The sequence below is a fragment of the Lutra lutra genome, chromosome 4 (genome assembly GCF_902655055.1).
Source record: "Lutra lutra chromosome 4, mLutLut1.2, whole genome shotgun sequence".
Classification (NCBI taxonomy): domain Eukaryota; kingdom Metazoa; phylum Chordata; class Mammalia; order Carnivora; family Mustelidae; genus Lutra; species Lutra lutra.
The window spans coordinates 86,010,249-86,025,504 of record NC_062281.1 but is presented as its reverse complement, the minus strand read 5'-3'; the positions used below and the strand labels follow the sequence as shown (position 1 = coordinate 86,025,504).

General features: G+C 38.4%; 1 protein-coding gene and 1 pseudogene across 5 annotated transcripts in view; one reads left to right on the top strand and one right to left on the bottom strand.

Annotated features, from left to right (window-relative positions):
• SPIDR (scaffold protein involved in DNA repair) overlaps positions 1-15,256 on the top strand; it is a 676,929-nt gene that overhangs the window by 180,022 nt on the left and 481,651 nt on the right. The gene's annotated exons all lie outside the window — the stretch shown is intronic.
• LOC125099073 (cleavage and polyadenylation specificity factor subunit 5-like) lies at positions 5,792-6,473 on the bottom strand (annotated as a pseudogene).

Sequence of the window (15,256 nt, the reverse complement as noted above, 5' to 3'; positions counted from 1 at the left end):
AGGTTGCTGCCTGTATTCTTCCTTAGGATTTTGATGGATTCCTGTCTTGTATGTTAAGTGGTCATTGGTCATTCATCCATTTTGAATTTATTTTTTGGGTGAGTGCTATAAGAAAATGGTTCAGTTTCATTCTTCTGCATGTTGCTCTCCAGTTTCCCAACACCATTTGTTGAAGAGACTGTCTTTTTTTCCATTGGATATTCTTTCCTGCTTTGTCAAAGATTAGTTGATCATGGAGTTGAGGATTCATTTCTGTGTTCTCTGTTTGATCTTTGTGTCTGTTTTTGTGCCAGTACCATACTATCTTGATGATTACAGCTTTGTAATCATCAAGTCTGGCATTGTGATAGTCTCAGCTTTGGTTTTCTTTTTGAACACTCCTCTGGCTATCTAGGGTCTCTTCTTGTCGTACAAATTTTAGGTTGTTCCAGCACCACGAATAAAGTTGATGGTATTTTGATAGGTATTGCATTGAATGTGTAGATTGGATTTGGTAGTAAAGACATTTTAACAGTATTTGTTCTTCCAATCCATGAGCATGGAATGTTTTTCTGTTTCTTGTGTCTTCTTCAATTTTTCTCCTAAGTGTTCCGTAGTTTCTGGAGTATAGGTCCTTTGCCTCTTTGGTTAGGTTTATTCCTAAGTATCTTATGGTTTTTGGTGCAATTATAAATGGGATTGATTCCTTAATTTCTCTTTCTTTTGTCTCCTTGCTAGTGTATACAAATGCAAGTGATTTCTGTGCATTGATTTTCTATCCTGCCACTTTGCTGAATTCTTATAGGAGTTCTAGCAATTTTTAGGTGGAGTCTTTAGAGTTTTCCACATAAAGTATTATGTCATCTGTGAAGAGTGAGAGTTTGACTTCTTTGCCAATTTGGATGCCTTTTATTTCTTTTTGTTGTCTGATTGCTGAGGCTAGGGCTTCTAGTACTATGTTGAACAACAGTGGTGAAAGTGGACATCCCTCTCATTCATGTTCCTGACTTTAGAGGAGATATTCTCAGTTTTTCCCCATTGAGAATGATATTCACTGTAGGTTTTTCATAAATGGCTTTTATGATATTGAAATATGCTCCTTCTATCCCTGCACCGTGGATAGCTATATTTTGTCAGATGCTTTTTCTGCATCAATTAAGAGATTCATATGGTTCTTATCCTTTTATTTATTAATGTGATGTATCACATTGATTGATTTGCAAATGTTGAATCCCACTGGGAGCTCAGGTATAAATCCCACTTGGTCATGGTAAATAATCCTTTTTTTTAAGGTTTTTTGAAATTAACCTGACAGAGAGAGAGAGCACATGCATAGAGGGCAAATGAGAGGGAGAAGCAAAGAGCCCAATGTGGGACTCCATCCCAGAACCCTGAGATTATGACCTGAGCCAATAGCAGATGTTTAACTGACTGAGCCACCTAAGCACCCCAATAATCCTTTTAATGGACTGTTGGATCATATTGGCTGGTATATTGGTGAGAATTTTGGCATCCTTGTTCATTAGGGATATTGGTCTGTAATTCTTCTTTTTGGTGGGGTCTTGGTTTGGTTTTGGGATCAAGGTAATGCTGGTCTCAAGAGAATGAGTTTGGAAGTTTTCTTTTTTTTTTTTTTTTCTTTCTTTCCTTCTTTTTCTTTTTTTTGAAACAGCTAAAGAATAGGTAGTAATTCTTCTTTAAATGTTTAGTAAAATTCCCCTGAGAAGTCATCTGGTCCTGGACTCCTGTTTGCTGGGAGTTTTTTGATTACTGTTTCAATTTCCTTGCTGCTTATGGATCCGTTCAGATTTTGTATTTCTTCCTGTTTCAGTTTTGGTAGTTTATACATTTCTAGGAATGCATCCATTTCTTCCAGATTGCCTAATTTGTTGGCATTTAGTTGCTTATAGTTATGTTCTTAAAATTGTTTGTATTTCTTTTGTGCTGGTTGTTATAGCTCCTCTTTCATTCATCTCTTTGGATCCTTTTTCTTTTATTTTTAATACATCTGGCTAGGGTATTTTCCATCTTACTAACTCTTTCAATGTACTAGCTCCTAGTTTTGCTGTTCTGTTCTACTGTTCTTTTGGTTTCTATGTCACTGATTTTTGCTCTGATCTTTATTATTTCACTTCCCCTACCGGGTTTAAGCTTTATTTCTGTTCTTTTACAGCTTGTTTATTTGTAAGGTTAGGTTGTGTATTATATTTGAGACTTTTCTTATTTCTTGGGAAAGACCTGTGTTGGTATGTATTTCCTCCTTGGGACTGCATTTGCTGCATCCCTAAGGATCTGAACTGTTGTGTTTTCATTTTCATTTGTTTCCTTGAAATTTTTTTTTAATTCTTTAATTTCCTCTTTGACCTGTTCATTCTTTAGTAGGATGCTCTTTGAGCTCCATGTATTTGTGTTCCTTCCAAATTTTCTGTTGTCATTGTCTTCAGGTTTTAAAACATTGTGGTCTAAGAACATGCAGGGAATAATCCCAGTCTTTTGGTACCAGTTGAGAACAGATTTGTGACCTAGTAAGTGACCTATGGTGGAGAATGTTCTGTGTGCACTTGAGAAGAATGTGTACTCTGTTGCTTTTGGGTGAAATGCTTTGGCTATATCTGTGAAGTCCATCTGGCCATGTGTGTCATGCAAAGCCCTTGTTTCCTTGTTGATCTTGTGCTTAGATGATCTGTGCATTGCTGTGAGTGGGCTGTTAAAGTTCCCAACTCTTCTTGTATTATTGTCAGTGTGTTTTTTAATTTTGTTATTAGTTGGTTTATATAATTGAATTGACTGATCCCAAGTTAGGGCCAGAAATATTTATAGTTGTTAGATCTTGTTGATTAGACTGTTTTTTCATGATACAGTGTCCTTCATCTCTTTTTACATTCTTTGGTTTAAAATCTAGTTTGTCTGATATAAGAATTGCTACTCCAGCTTTCTTTTGATGTCCATTAGCATGATAAATGGTTCTCTACCCCCTTACTTTCAATCTGGGTGTCTTAGGGTCTAAAATGAGTCTCTTGTAGGTAGCATATTGATTGGTCTCGTGTTTTTACCCATTCTGATACCCAGTGTCTTTTCATTGGAACATTCGGTCTATTTACAGTCAGAGTAATTATTGGAAGATATGACTGTAATGCCATTTTATTACCTGTTAAGTCCCTGGTTCTGTAGATTGTCTCTGTTTCTTCCTGGTCTTTGTTACCTTTTGGGATTCCTTTTTGCTCAGTTGGATCCCCTTTAATATTTCTTGCAGGGCTGAGTTAATGATCACATATTCTTTTAGTTTCTGATTGTACTGGATGCTTTTTATCTTTCTATTTTGAATGACATCCTTGCTGGATAAACTATTCGTGGCTGCATATTTTTCTTATTTAGTACCCTGAATATATCATGCAGTCCTTTCTGGTTTGCCATGTCATTGTGGACAGATCCCCTATCAGCCTTATGTGTCTAATCTTGGAGGGTAAGGACCTTTTCACTCTAGCTGCTTTTAGGATTTTCTCTGTATCTCTGAAATTTTTAAGTTTCACTATTATATGTTAGTGTGTTGAGCTATTTTTGATTTTGAGGGGTGTTCTTTGTGCCTCCTGGACTTGAATGCATGTTTCCTTCTCTGGATTAGGGAATTTATCAACTCTAATTTGTTCAAATAAACCTTCTGCCCCATTCTCTTTCCTCATTTTATGGGACCCCATTATTCAAATATTATTATAATTTATGGTATGATTGATTTCTCAAGGTCTCCCCTCATGATCCAGTAGTTACTTTTCTCTTTTTCTCAGCTTCCTTACATTTCATCGTTTTGTCTTCTATATCACTCTCTCTTCTGCTTTGATAACCCCAGCAGTTAGAGCCTCCATTTTTTGCTACCTCAGTAATAGCATTTTTAATTTCTGTCTGATTAGATTTTAGTTCTTGTGTTTGTGCAATAGGGATTCTCTAGTGCCTTCATGTTTTTTTCAAACCCAGGTATTATCTTTATGATCGTTGTTTTGAATTCTAGTTTTAACATCTTACTTTTATCCATATTGAATCAATCTGTGCAGAGCATACTACCTCTAGTTTTTTCCTTATGCTGTGAATTTCTCTTTCTAGTCGCTTAGTCCAGAAAAGAAAGGAGTAATGAAGGAGAAAGAAAAAAGAAAGAAAAAGAAAAAAGAGCAAAACCAGCAATAATAATATCAAGAATAACCACAATATCTTTAGGATGTATTCTGCTGTATGCTTTGTATTCTGTGCTGTTGTGTTTTTTCTGCTCTTTCCCACTGGTCCTTCCTCTGTAGAATTCCTCCTTGCTTGTAGTGGGGAGTGTTTGTTCTTTAAGTAGCTGTGCTTTTGATTTGTTTGTGAAGTTAATCTGGAAACTGATGTTTCAAAGCTTTCTTTATAAATGTAGGGATTTGTGTTGGGATTTTATAATCCCCTATAAATGTAGGGATTTTCTGAGGGAGAGGTCTGCTTTGCTGGTTCACAAGCTGACTTGCCATCATAAAGATGCTCCTGTCAAAACAAACTGAGGGTTGCCGGGGGGGGGGGGGGGTGGGTAGGGAGAGAGGGTGGTTGGGTTATGGACATTGGGGAAGGTATGTGCTATAGTGAGTGCTGTGAAGTATGTAAACCTGACGATTCACAGACCTGTACTCCTTGGGCTAATAATACATTGTATGTTAATAAAAAAATTAAAAAATTAAAAAATTAAAAAAAAAAAAGACGCTTCTGTCAGTTGGGGTGGGAGGTTAGTGTAGGGGACTCAAACCTTCACTGGAGGAGTTCTGTTTCTCTCTATAATCTGTGCTGGTGGGTGAGATGAGGGAGGGGTGTTAGAAGAAGTAGAATATGGTGTCACATCACCCTCCTGTCCCTGTGGAGCAGAACTCCTGGCAACCACTGCTCAGGAGGCCCTCTTGAGCAATCTCCTATGACCCAGGCCCTCATCAGTTCCCTGCCCTAACCTATTTGTGTCCAGGTTCTTGGCATGCCCAGAGCCACAGATCTCCTGTATTTTACCTCTGGCCAGTGGCTGGGATTCAAAATTCCAAGTTTTAAAGGGCCAGGTAATATGTGTGCCCACTCCCATTCCCCCTGGTTGGGAGCCTTGTCCAGCACCATCCAGTCCCCTAAAAGCCATTGCCCAGTATACCTCCGGAGGCTGGAGTTTATTGTGATGCCCAATGAGAAGCCGGAGCCAAGTTATCACTCATCTGCACTCCACTCAGTCTACTACTCCTCTTTGTCCGAGGGAAGCCATCGCAGATGCTTGAATCTAGTGTGGCAGACAGCAAAATGTGGCCACCAGGTTACCTGCGATCATTAAAATCTCTGGGCTCTGCACTTTAAGTCCTAGAAAAGCTGCTGATCATCGGGCACACAGAGGAAGTATTTTCTGGCTCCCAACGTAAAGTTAAAAGTTTTTTTGCCATCTGCATGCCCCTCTGACCCCATTCGGAGTTCTACTCAGTGGCTCACTAGCTGTCCCTTTGTCACTGGAGAGGGCATATGTGCTCCTCCAAATGCTCTCCAGGAAGGGGAATAGTCTCTCCCTGAGCAACCCGGAAAATAAATACAAACAGGAAGAAGTTCGTATTTAATGTTTTACAAAGAAGTATGAGTAGAATCTAATGTAAATGAATTATCAGATTTGTTTACACCACCAGTTCTTCATGTTTACTATTCAATCAGAAGAACGTAGGTAGCAACTTAGTGATTGTGAAAGAGAAAAACAAACAAAACAAATTTCTACCATGTTTATTCTACACTGTGTATAGCTGTGCTCACAGATGTGGCTTCTTTCACTTTTCCACTGTGCAGGAATTCACTTGTGTATGAAATTGAACCTGCCTAGAAACTGAGGAAGAATAGAAATGATGGGTTCATATCCTAGTGCATTGTTATACAGTTCAAATGGTGTATCTACAAGCTAATAAATTTTAGGAACTGCAAACAAGGCTTTCTCTTGATGATGAACTGAAAACAACTTATTATGTTGCTTACATTTTGTAACATGTGCAGGAATATATAGATACCAAGGAGGTTAAGAATTTTGTCTCTAGCAGTTACCAATGCAGTCATCAATGACCCAGTCTTGTAGGACTCCATCTTGATGACCCAGTTTCTCTTCATTAAGTGTTTCAGGCCTTCAACTTCATCTTCTGGATTAACCACCAGGTAACTTGACAAAAGTTGTCCACAGCTGTACCAGTAACCCATGCAGTAGCTGGTGCTCATGTACAATCAGAACCCCTTCTACAGTCCTTCTTATTCCAGTTTTATCAGATTCCTCCCTCATGTGCTGAAATCTGGCTGCAACAGAGCTGTCCTCATAGAGGCTCTCTTTTGTACCCAAGTATAGTTTGTAAGAGTACAGGTTAATGGTGCACTCCATAGTGAGGGGCTTGGTCTGCTAGATATACTTCTTGCTGAACTGGTTGACATCCCCCACCCCATCCCCGCCAGGGCCAACTGCTTTATGAGCAATTGTGTGGCACCATGGACATGCTGGTGAGCTCGAGTACTGGTGGCAAAAGGAAGTGGGGCAGGCAGGGAGACATTCCCTGTGCTAGTAGCCGTAATTTTGCATCCACGTGAGCAGATGGCACCTGCCATTATCATGAGAGTGCAAGAAGAGGTGAAAGCACACCTGTTACAGTATTTTAAAGTCTAGTTTGTCTGATATAAGTATTGCTGCTCTGGTATTCTTTTGACATTCATTTGCATGATAAAAGTTTCTCCATCCCCTTTTGTTCAATTTGCACATGGCTTTAGGACTAAAATTAGTCTTTTGTTGGCAGCATATTGATAGATCATTTTTTTAAAAAAGATTTTATTTATTTATTTATTTGACAGAGATGACAAGTAGGCAGAGAGGTAGGCAGAGAGAGAGAGAAGGAAGCAGGCTCCCTGTCAAGCAGAGAGCCTGATGTGGGAGTTGATCCTAGGACCCTGAGATCATGACCGAGCCAAAGGCAGAGGCTTAACCCACTGAGCCACCTAGGCGCCCGATAGGTCTTTTTTTAAAAAATCCATTCTGTTACCTATGTCTTTTGATTGATTCAGTTCATTTGCATTCAGGGTAATTATTGATAGATATGTATGTAGTATTGTGTTATTAGTTATATTGTTTCTGGAGATTTTCTCTGATCCTTTCTTGTCTTTGTCACTTTGAAGAGAGTTCCCTCTTTAATATTTCATCTAAGGCTGATTTAGTGATCATGAACTCCATTAGTTTTGGTTGTTGGGAAACTATTTCTCTTTTTGAGGTCAAAGTCACTTGAATTATGGGATTTTAGTGCTTGATGGAATGTTTGAGGTCATGCTGTTAAATGCCTTCATTTTACATGTGAGGATATGGAGATTCAAATATTTTATTCCTTGGACATTTTAATAGCTATTTACCAGCCATCTGTGGTGGAAGAGGTCCTTAAAAAGATGTTCAGTATAACTGCCAATCACTTGTTCAGGTGTTAAGTAATTTGCTCCAGTATACAATAGATAAGACCTTTGTCTCAAACTTTCACTTCTCCTTGTTTATACTGGGCTCTTTCAATTCTGTTATTTCTTTTTGTGATAGGGTACCAGGGACTTAATTTGCTTTATGGCCACTTTTGCCATTATCTCTCAAGGATTTAGGAACTTTTTGAAGACAGTGACCTCAAGTCATCTTAGTATTTCACTTGTTTTGTTTCTTTAATAGTATTAATACTGTTATAGTCCACTAAATGGTCAGAGTGCCAGAACCTACTTCAGGGTTATATGTTGTGTTTGTATGTATATGCTCACTTGTACATATTAAAATTCCAATATATTTTTGTTTTCTGTTCCCTATTTTTTTGGTACCTGGAGGGTACAATTTGTTTTTCCAGTGCAACTCTGATTTCTTTTGCCGTTTTGTTAGAATTCTTAACATTCCCCTTTTACACTCTTTGCTGTTTTTTCAAACATAGCTCCTCAGGTTTGGATGTATATTCTACGTTACTTCCGAATATATAAAAGTGAAAATTCTTTCTCTTTTTTTAATTAAGGTTTTATTTATTTATTTGTCAGAGAGAGAGGGAGAGAGGAAGTGAGCGTGCACAAGCAGGGGGAGCTGCAGGCAGAGGGAGAAGCAGGCTCCCCACTGAACAGGGAGATTGACTCTGGACTTTATCCCAGAAACCTGGAATTGTGACCTGAGCTGAAGGCAGACGCTTAACCTACTGAGCCACTCAGGCATCCCCCCAAAATTATTCTTAAATCTAAACTTTGTTTTACCTAATTAGTCATTCTTCACCTCTTCTTTTTAATAGTCTCATTTGTGGCCTCTGTTTTGAACTGTGATGTACACCTCCTCTTACCTAGTTTACTGTCTCTCTTGTGAGGAGTTAAGAGTTTTAGCCAGTAGCCCAGCTAGAGGTATTACTCCATGTAAGATCACTTTCACCTCTGACACCAACTTCAGGCTCTCAGAGTCCCCAAAGCCAACCTCAGGCTTAATAATACACTATAAAAAGACTCACAGAACTTGCTGGGAGCTATTATACCCATGGTTACAGTTTATTATAAGGAAAGGATAGAGATTAAAATAAGCCAAGGAAAGAAGCACGTAGTGCAGAATCCAGTAAAGGTCTCAGACATTGGAACTTTTCTCATTTTCTCTGGAGTCAGAATGGTTAATTTTCTGGTATGTACAGTGTCAGTATCAAGGAAGCTCACCTGAGCCTTGGTGTTTCTATTGGGGGCGTTGATGTTGAGTGATTATTTGTGTCCCACCTCATTTATTGGTGAAACCTCATCCCCAATATGTTAGTGTTTGGACATGATACCTTTTGGAAGTGTTTAGGTTATGAGGATGGAGCTCTCATGAATGTCATTAGTGCATTTATCAAAGAAATTTGAGAGACATCCCTACCTAATCCCTTCTGCCTTCTAAGGTTGTAGTCAGAAGATAGTATCAATTATGAAGTGAGTCTTCATTAGATATCACCAGCACTGACACTGAATCTGCTGCTGCCTTGATCTTGGACCTTCTGTCCTCCAGAATTATGAGAAATAAGTGTTTTGTTGTTTATGAGGCATGTAGTTTATGGTATTTTGTTAGAGCAGCCTGAAAAGACAAGACACCGTTTTGTGGGCATGATTGATTGCCCACATAGCTGATCTCCATCTTTCATTTCTACTCCTTCCATATGTGACCCAGAGCCCTCATTATAATTCACATTGTCTTTTTGGTGTCATGAGTCCCCATGCTAACACTATAGGGTATGGCTAGCCCCCACCCTAAATCACACTGTTAGTCCAGTGTAACTGAGGTCATCAGGGAAAGAAAGATACCCTATCAGCCCTGATATTTCAGGGTTTTAGGGATTATTTCCCAGAAGCCAACAACAAAGGCCAGACCTCATTTTGAGTAAGGTCAAATTCTTTATTATACATTTGCCTTCTCAGTTGTTTCCTAAGAAATCTGTTACTCGTGGTTGTCTTTCTTTTCACACTTTGAGAGCCCACATTTTAACAAAAAGAAACCCTCTTTTTCAGTTGTGAACTATTGCACATTCAGTGTCCCCATTTTGAAGTATGTGATTCCTGTCCTAACGCTTAAGGCTTGAATGAGAGAAGTTAAAGGATTTTTAGAATTATTCTTTCTATCCTTGATACTGCCTTATACTCAACATATCCATTGATCATACTTATTTCTTGAGGACAGGGTTCATGACTTATCTGTGTCTTCTGTTTTTAAACTATTATAAATTCCAGTTTGTTGAATTTAGTTTTCAATAATAATAAAAATATTTGGAATTCCATTTGCTTTTAACCACCAGAACAGCTGTATTTAGTTGTGCAGGTTGAGACCTGCAGTGCCCTCATCGACCCCATTCATAATTATGTCCTGAAAAATGTGTAATTTATTATGTTATTCTTCCAGCAGATGGTAATAAATAATAAATAAAAAATATCTTTCCTAACAAAATATATTATGATAGTTTTTTAGTAGTTGGAAGTATAGTGACTTGAGTAGGAGGATCTTTTTCTCATTTGCGGAAAGATGTGGCCCTATTAAGACTATGGTCCTTGGGCTTAGACTAGCCTAGATTTTTTTTTTTTTTTTAAAGATTTATTTGAGAGAGAGACAGTGAGAAAGAGCACGAGAGGCGAGAAGGTCAGGGGGAGAAGCAGGCTCCCCGTGGAGCTGGGAGCTCGATGCGGAACTTGATCCTGGGACTCTGGGATTGTGACCTGAGCTGAAGGCAGTTGCTTAACCAACTGAGCCACCCAGGCGCCCCAAGACTAGCTTTGTCATTTATAGAAGTATGATTTTAGATAATCTCTTCAACACTTAGTTTTATCTATAACAAAGGATTGGTACTATTCATTTCAGTCTACTTTATCATCTAGCATCTTTACGAGGTAATACATATGACATTTGCTATTAGTGTCTGGTACCTACTAAATTGTCTTAGTCTATTAAGGCTGCCTGTAAAAAAATACCATAGGCTGAGTGTCTATAAACAACACATTTATTTCAGTTCTGGAGCCTGGGAAGTTCAGGATGAAGGCAATGGCACATTATGTCTGGTGAAGGCCTGCTTCTGAATTCATAGGCAGTCACACATAGTGGAATAAACAGAAGAAGGGATCTCCCTGGGTCCTGTTTATTAAGGGTATTGATCTCATTCATGAGACCTCCATTCTCATCACTAAATCACCTCCCAAGGTCCTTATCTTCAAACATTATCACAGTAGGGGGTAGGTTTCAACATATAAATTATTGGGGGGATATAAACATTCATTCTAGCTAAATAATTGCGCCTGTTTTCATTGGAGCTTGTGCTTTAGTAGTGTGTGATTACAGAATTTTGTGTGAGGTACTTTAAATTAGGTAAGAGACTTAATTGAGAGACTGGCTAGCACCTTTTTAAGTGATTGTTCTTAAGTTAAAGTCTGTTGTATTTTATTTAGACTTCCTGTTTTTAAAAAGTAAGAAGGTTAGTATAAACCATATGGCAGAGATTCTGCTAGAGGACTTTGAGGGAATGAGGAACAGAGACTTGAATTTAGAGCCTTTCCAGGGATTTTGATGATATCCTACCTTTGTATAAGCTTAAGCCTATCAAAGTTTGAGTGTATAGGTTGCTGTGCCTCAACTTGCTAACAGTGACTAGGCAGGGAATCCTGCTTTTGAGTGGGGAGTGGTTAATAAAATAAAACTGGACCCAGACTGTCATACATTAGCAGTTGTCATTATTTTTGTCTTTTAAATCCTTGGATTAGGGGTGCCTGGGTGGGTTTGTCCATTAAGCATCTGCCTTTGATTGAACCCCATGTCAGGCTCCCTGCTCAGCAGGAGAGTTTGCTTCTCCTTCTCCCTATGCCCCTACCTGCCTCAAATAAATAAATAAATCTTAAAAAAAAAATCTTTGGATAAAGAGTCATATCAAGTGTGTGAGGGATAGGGCAGGGAGAGGATGATGTAGGCAGTCTGGCATGGGAAATTGTTTTCTAGCATAGGAATTTTCCATTTCAGAAAAAAAAAAAGTTTCAGACAAATGGTATTCTGACCTGTTATACAGTGTGAATGGAAAATAAGTCTGCATTGCATTTCTTTTCAGATGTTGAAAATAAAGCACATCACCGTATTTCCAACATTGTTAACATTAAGAAGTTCCAGATCAGGCAAATGAGAATAAGAGTGCCAGATGTTAGGGTTCTAGATTCACAGTTTTTTAGAATACCGATGATAAATTAGTCTGGGTTGTTTAATTAGTTTGGGTGTTTTAAAATACCAAAAGCAGGTAATTATTTTACTGTGAGTCCAAGCATAATTGGCATATTTCTGGCATTTACAATTTAAGCCATAGTACTCTTTAATTTGAAAGTATATGAAGGCTATACAAAATATGGCAACTAGGTCTTTGCTTTATTTTCTCTGATGACAAAAGAAGAAATGAATTTAAACTGGTACCTGATTCAAGGCTTTTTTGACTGAACATTTTAAAACCATTTGGAATGGTTATGGGTTCTTTCCTGAAAGTCTTCTATGAATGGAAAAGATAATCAAGGTTTTAGTATAGACATGACATCCTTAAATGGAGGAATGATTGAGGTAGCCTCTATACTTATTTTGCATGTATTGCAAGTATATATTCTGTAAATAATGGATAAACCAGCACGTTCTAGAAGCTAGTTCTTTTAGAACTTGTCACATATAGAACATAAATTATAAATGAAGTTCTGGTTTTAGGTAGATAGAAGACATAAACATAACATAACACATGAAAATAACATTTTGTGTGGTAACAATGAAAGTTCGATAGGAAGTAGTATGTAACTAATTCCCAAAGGAATAATTTCAAGGAGGATCACTGAGGGCTATAAGGTTCCTGAAGATTCCTGAAGAAAGTAATCCTTGAGCCAGGTTTTGAGGGGCCCATCTGGTCAGACTGAAGATATTGAAAAGACAGGCTGGCAGGAAACAATATATGGACAAAGTTATTATGAACCTTACTGGCGGTTTTCAAAAATTTCACTGTGCCTTATGAACATTCATTTTACTTATAGATTTTTTTTTTTCCTCAGATTGTTCTAATACTTTTCTTATTCACTTATATCTTCATATCAGGAGGGTGGGGCTTTCTTAATTGGTATTGAAGACCTGCAATTGCCTGACCAGCCTAGGAGAAAAATAAGGCCAAGTGTATTAGTCGCAGGGCTGTAGCTTATGGAATAGTGATGTTGACTCTAGAAATAGACTGGCCTATTCCACTGAGTTTTTCATTTAATTCCTTTATCTTCCTTAAACTTTGAGAGGCCACAGAGTTCTAATCAGGAAGCTTCTTTTTCTTTTATGGTTTGAGATACTGAAGTAAGTCATTGGATTAAAGCAGTGTTTTTGTGAATCACAGCATGTGAAAATAAAGCATCCTTATAAAAGTATAAAGCACATTCCCATTTTAACTTGTGAATATTAATTACCTATTCTACCTTCTGTAATTGTACTCATAGTACTATTATTACCTACGATTGTTATTAGTAGCAATTTAGTTCATAATATTCATTATTCATTCAATAATTATTCATAATAGTCTTGAGGTTAGTATGTTATTTCCATTTTACAGATGCAGAAACTGTGTCTTGAGAAGATAAATAATCTGGCCCAGTGTTAATGTGGCCAACAAGTAGCATAGTTCATTGACAGCATTCTGACAGCACAGCCTAAACATGTGGTCTATAAAGACTTATGTGCTGCTTGTGAAATTGCCTTGATGTTTCTGTGCTCTGGGAGGGTAATATAATCAGGATATTTGGAACTAGGACTACCATGGAAAATCTAGGACCTGTTGATAGCCATCACCAAAGTACATTTTTTCCCTCATGTGAGTCAAAACCAGCTTTCACCAGGAAACATTCTCTCATTAATTTGTTTTTGAGTCTATCAGCCCAGTCTCAGCTTACTTTTTCCTCCACTCTAATGCATATTCTTAGAACCTAAGGTCATTGAAGGGGGAAAACTTTTTTAGCTGTATACCTTTAGAATGCTCAGTGAATCACTTCAGTTTAGGAGAAACATAAACTGAGTGCTATAGTTCAACTCAGTAGCTAGTGATTGAAGCCTAGCTTAAACTGGACAAAGTTAAAAAGATTGATGGGTAGACTTGCAGCTCACAGCAGCTGGGCACCTGGGTTGCTCAAATAATCTAGCCTATAACCTGAAGCACAGCTTGTACCTCTGCTCACTTTCTCAGGTTTCTTCATATGGTATAGGACAAAGCTGCTGACTGCTTTGGGGTCATATCCTTGACCAAGTTGGGAAGAAGAGAATCTTTCCAGTAGCCTCAATTAGAAAAAGTCCTGGAGAGGCCCTCTGACTGATTCAGCTTTGTCCTGTGGCATCCGTGGATGAGTCAGTCACTGTGGCCCCAGGCTGATGTCTTGTGACTGACTGTGGCTAGGTGGGATGCCTAAAACTTTGGTAATGGGGGTGTGTTTTGTCACTATAAAATTTAAAAAAAAAAAAAGATGGCTGGGTGAGAAGGCCAATGAAACTGCCATTGTAAGTGCCTTCTCTATGGCTGAGTAAACACTGGAGAGAGACATATACATGATACCAACAGTGTAAAGGGAGCTGTGTTATATTTGATGGACAAAATTGGAATGTAGTATACTGAGTTTCCCCTTAAACTTATGCCTGCTGTCTGATTTACTTTAGATATCATTAGCATCTGTGAACCAATGATGATTAGTATGATAAGTAATTTACATATTCATTCAGTAGTCATTTTAATGAGCACCTCTGTGGGGGGAGCACTGTGTACTGAGGTGATGAGATGATTAGGGACATGTCTCCTTCTGTTCTTGTTCTAACAGAAGGAGTAGAATATACTGGAGACATAATGGTTTCACACAAAGAGATATGTGTGGAGGTATTGGGGGGATATTTCAGGGAATAGAAGAGCATTGATCTGTGGCAGAGTAGGAGAGACTGAAGGGAGTGGAGAGGTGATTTCCAGCAAAGAGTGCCATTGATACAGGTAATGGTGGTAGAAATGTGTAGGGTGTGTTGAATGTGAAGGAGAACATGGGGGAGTGGAGGGGAAGGCTGAAAAGTAAGGTTGAAGTCCATGCTAGCCAGAATCTAAAGTTGGACTCAGGCTTTCATGTTATCAGATTTATGGGAGAGTTTCGCTCACCACAGACTGAGCCATTGGAGAGCACGGTCTTTTTTGCTCATCTTGTATCCCTGAAGCCTAGCAGAGTGTCTGCATGCACTGGGCACTCAATAAATGTTGACTGAAGAAAAGAACATCATATTTCTGTCATTTATATTGATTAGAGGGTTCCAGTCCCTAAAGAATCTGGGTATGGATGAAGTCTGGAGAAGCAAAGGACCAAATGTAACCAAAGCACTGAGTGACAGGCCTGAGAAATGTTCTGTTACCTGAGGGAAGGAAGGACCTCTGAAGAAACAAAGGGACAAATATTTGATAGAATGAGCTCTGATCATCACAGTGCTTCCTAACTGACCAGCTTGATCGAAACTTTCAATTTGAGGAACAATCAAGTTCATTAGACTTGAAGGTCCATGAGTCAGTATCTCTTCTTAATGTAGGTAAATTCCTAGGTGCAAAAGCATTTATATATTTCACGTATATGGCTTGAGCCATTGGGGTTTATTCAGATACTCAAGAAAACTCCCGTTTGCATTCAGTTAGACATCTAATTTATTCCCCGGATTTATTAAATGATACCCCAAACAAATACTATTGAGAAACTTTCCAGGGGGAGCAGCAGCCCAAAGTTGTATGGT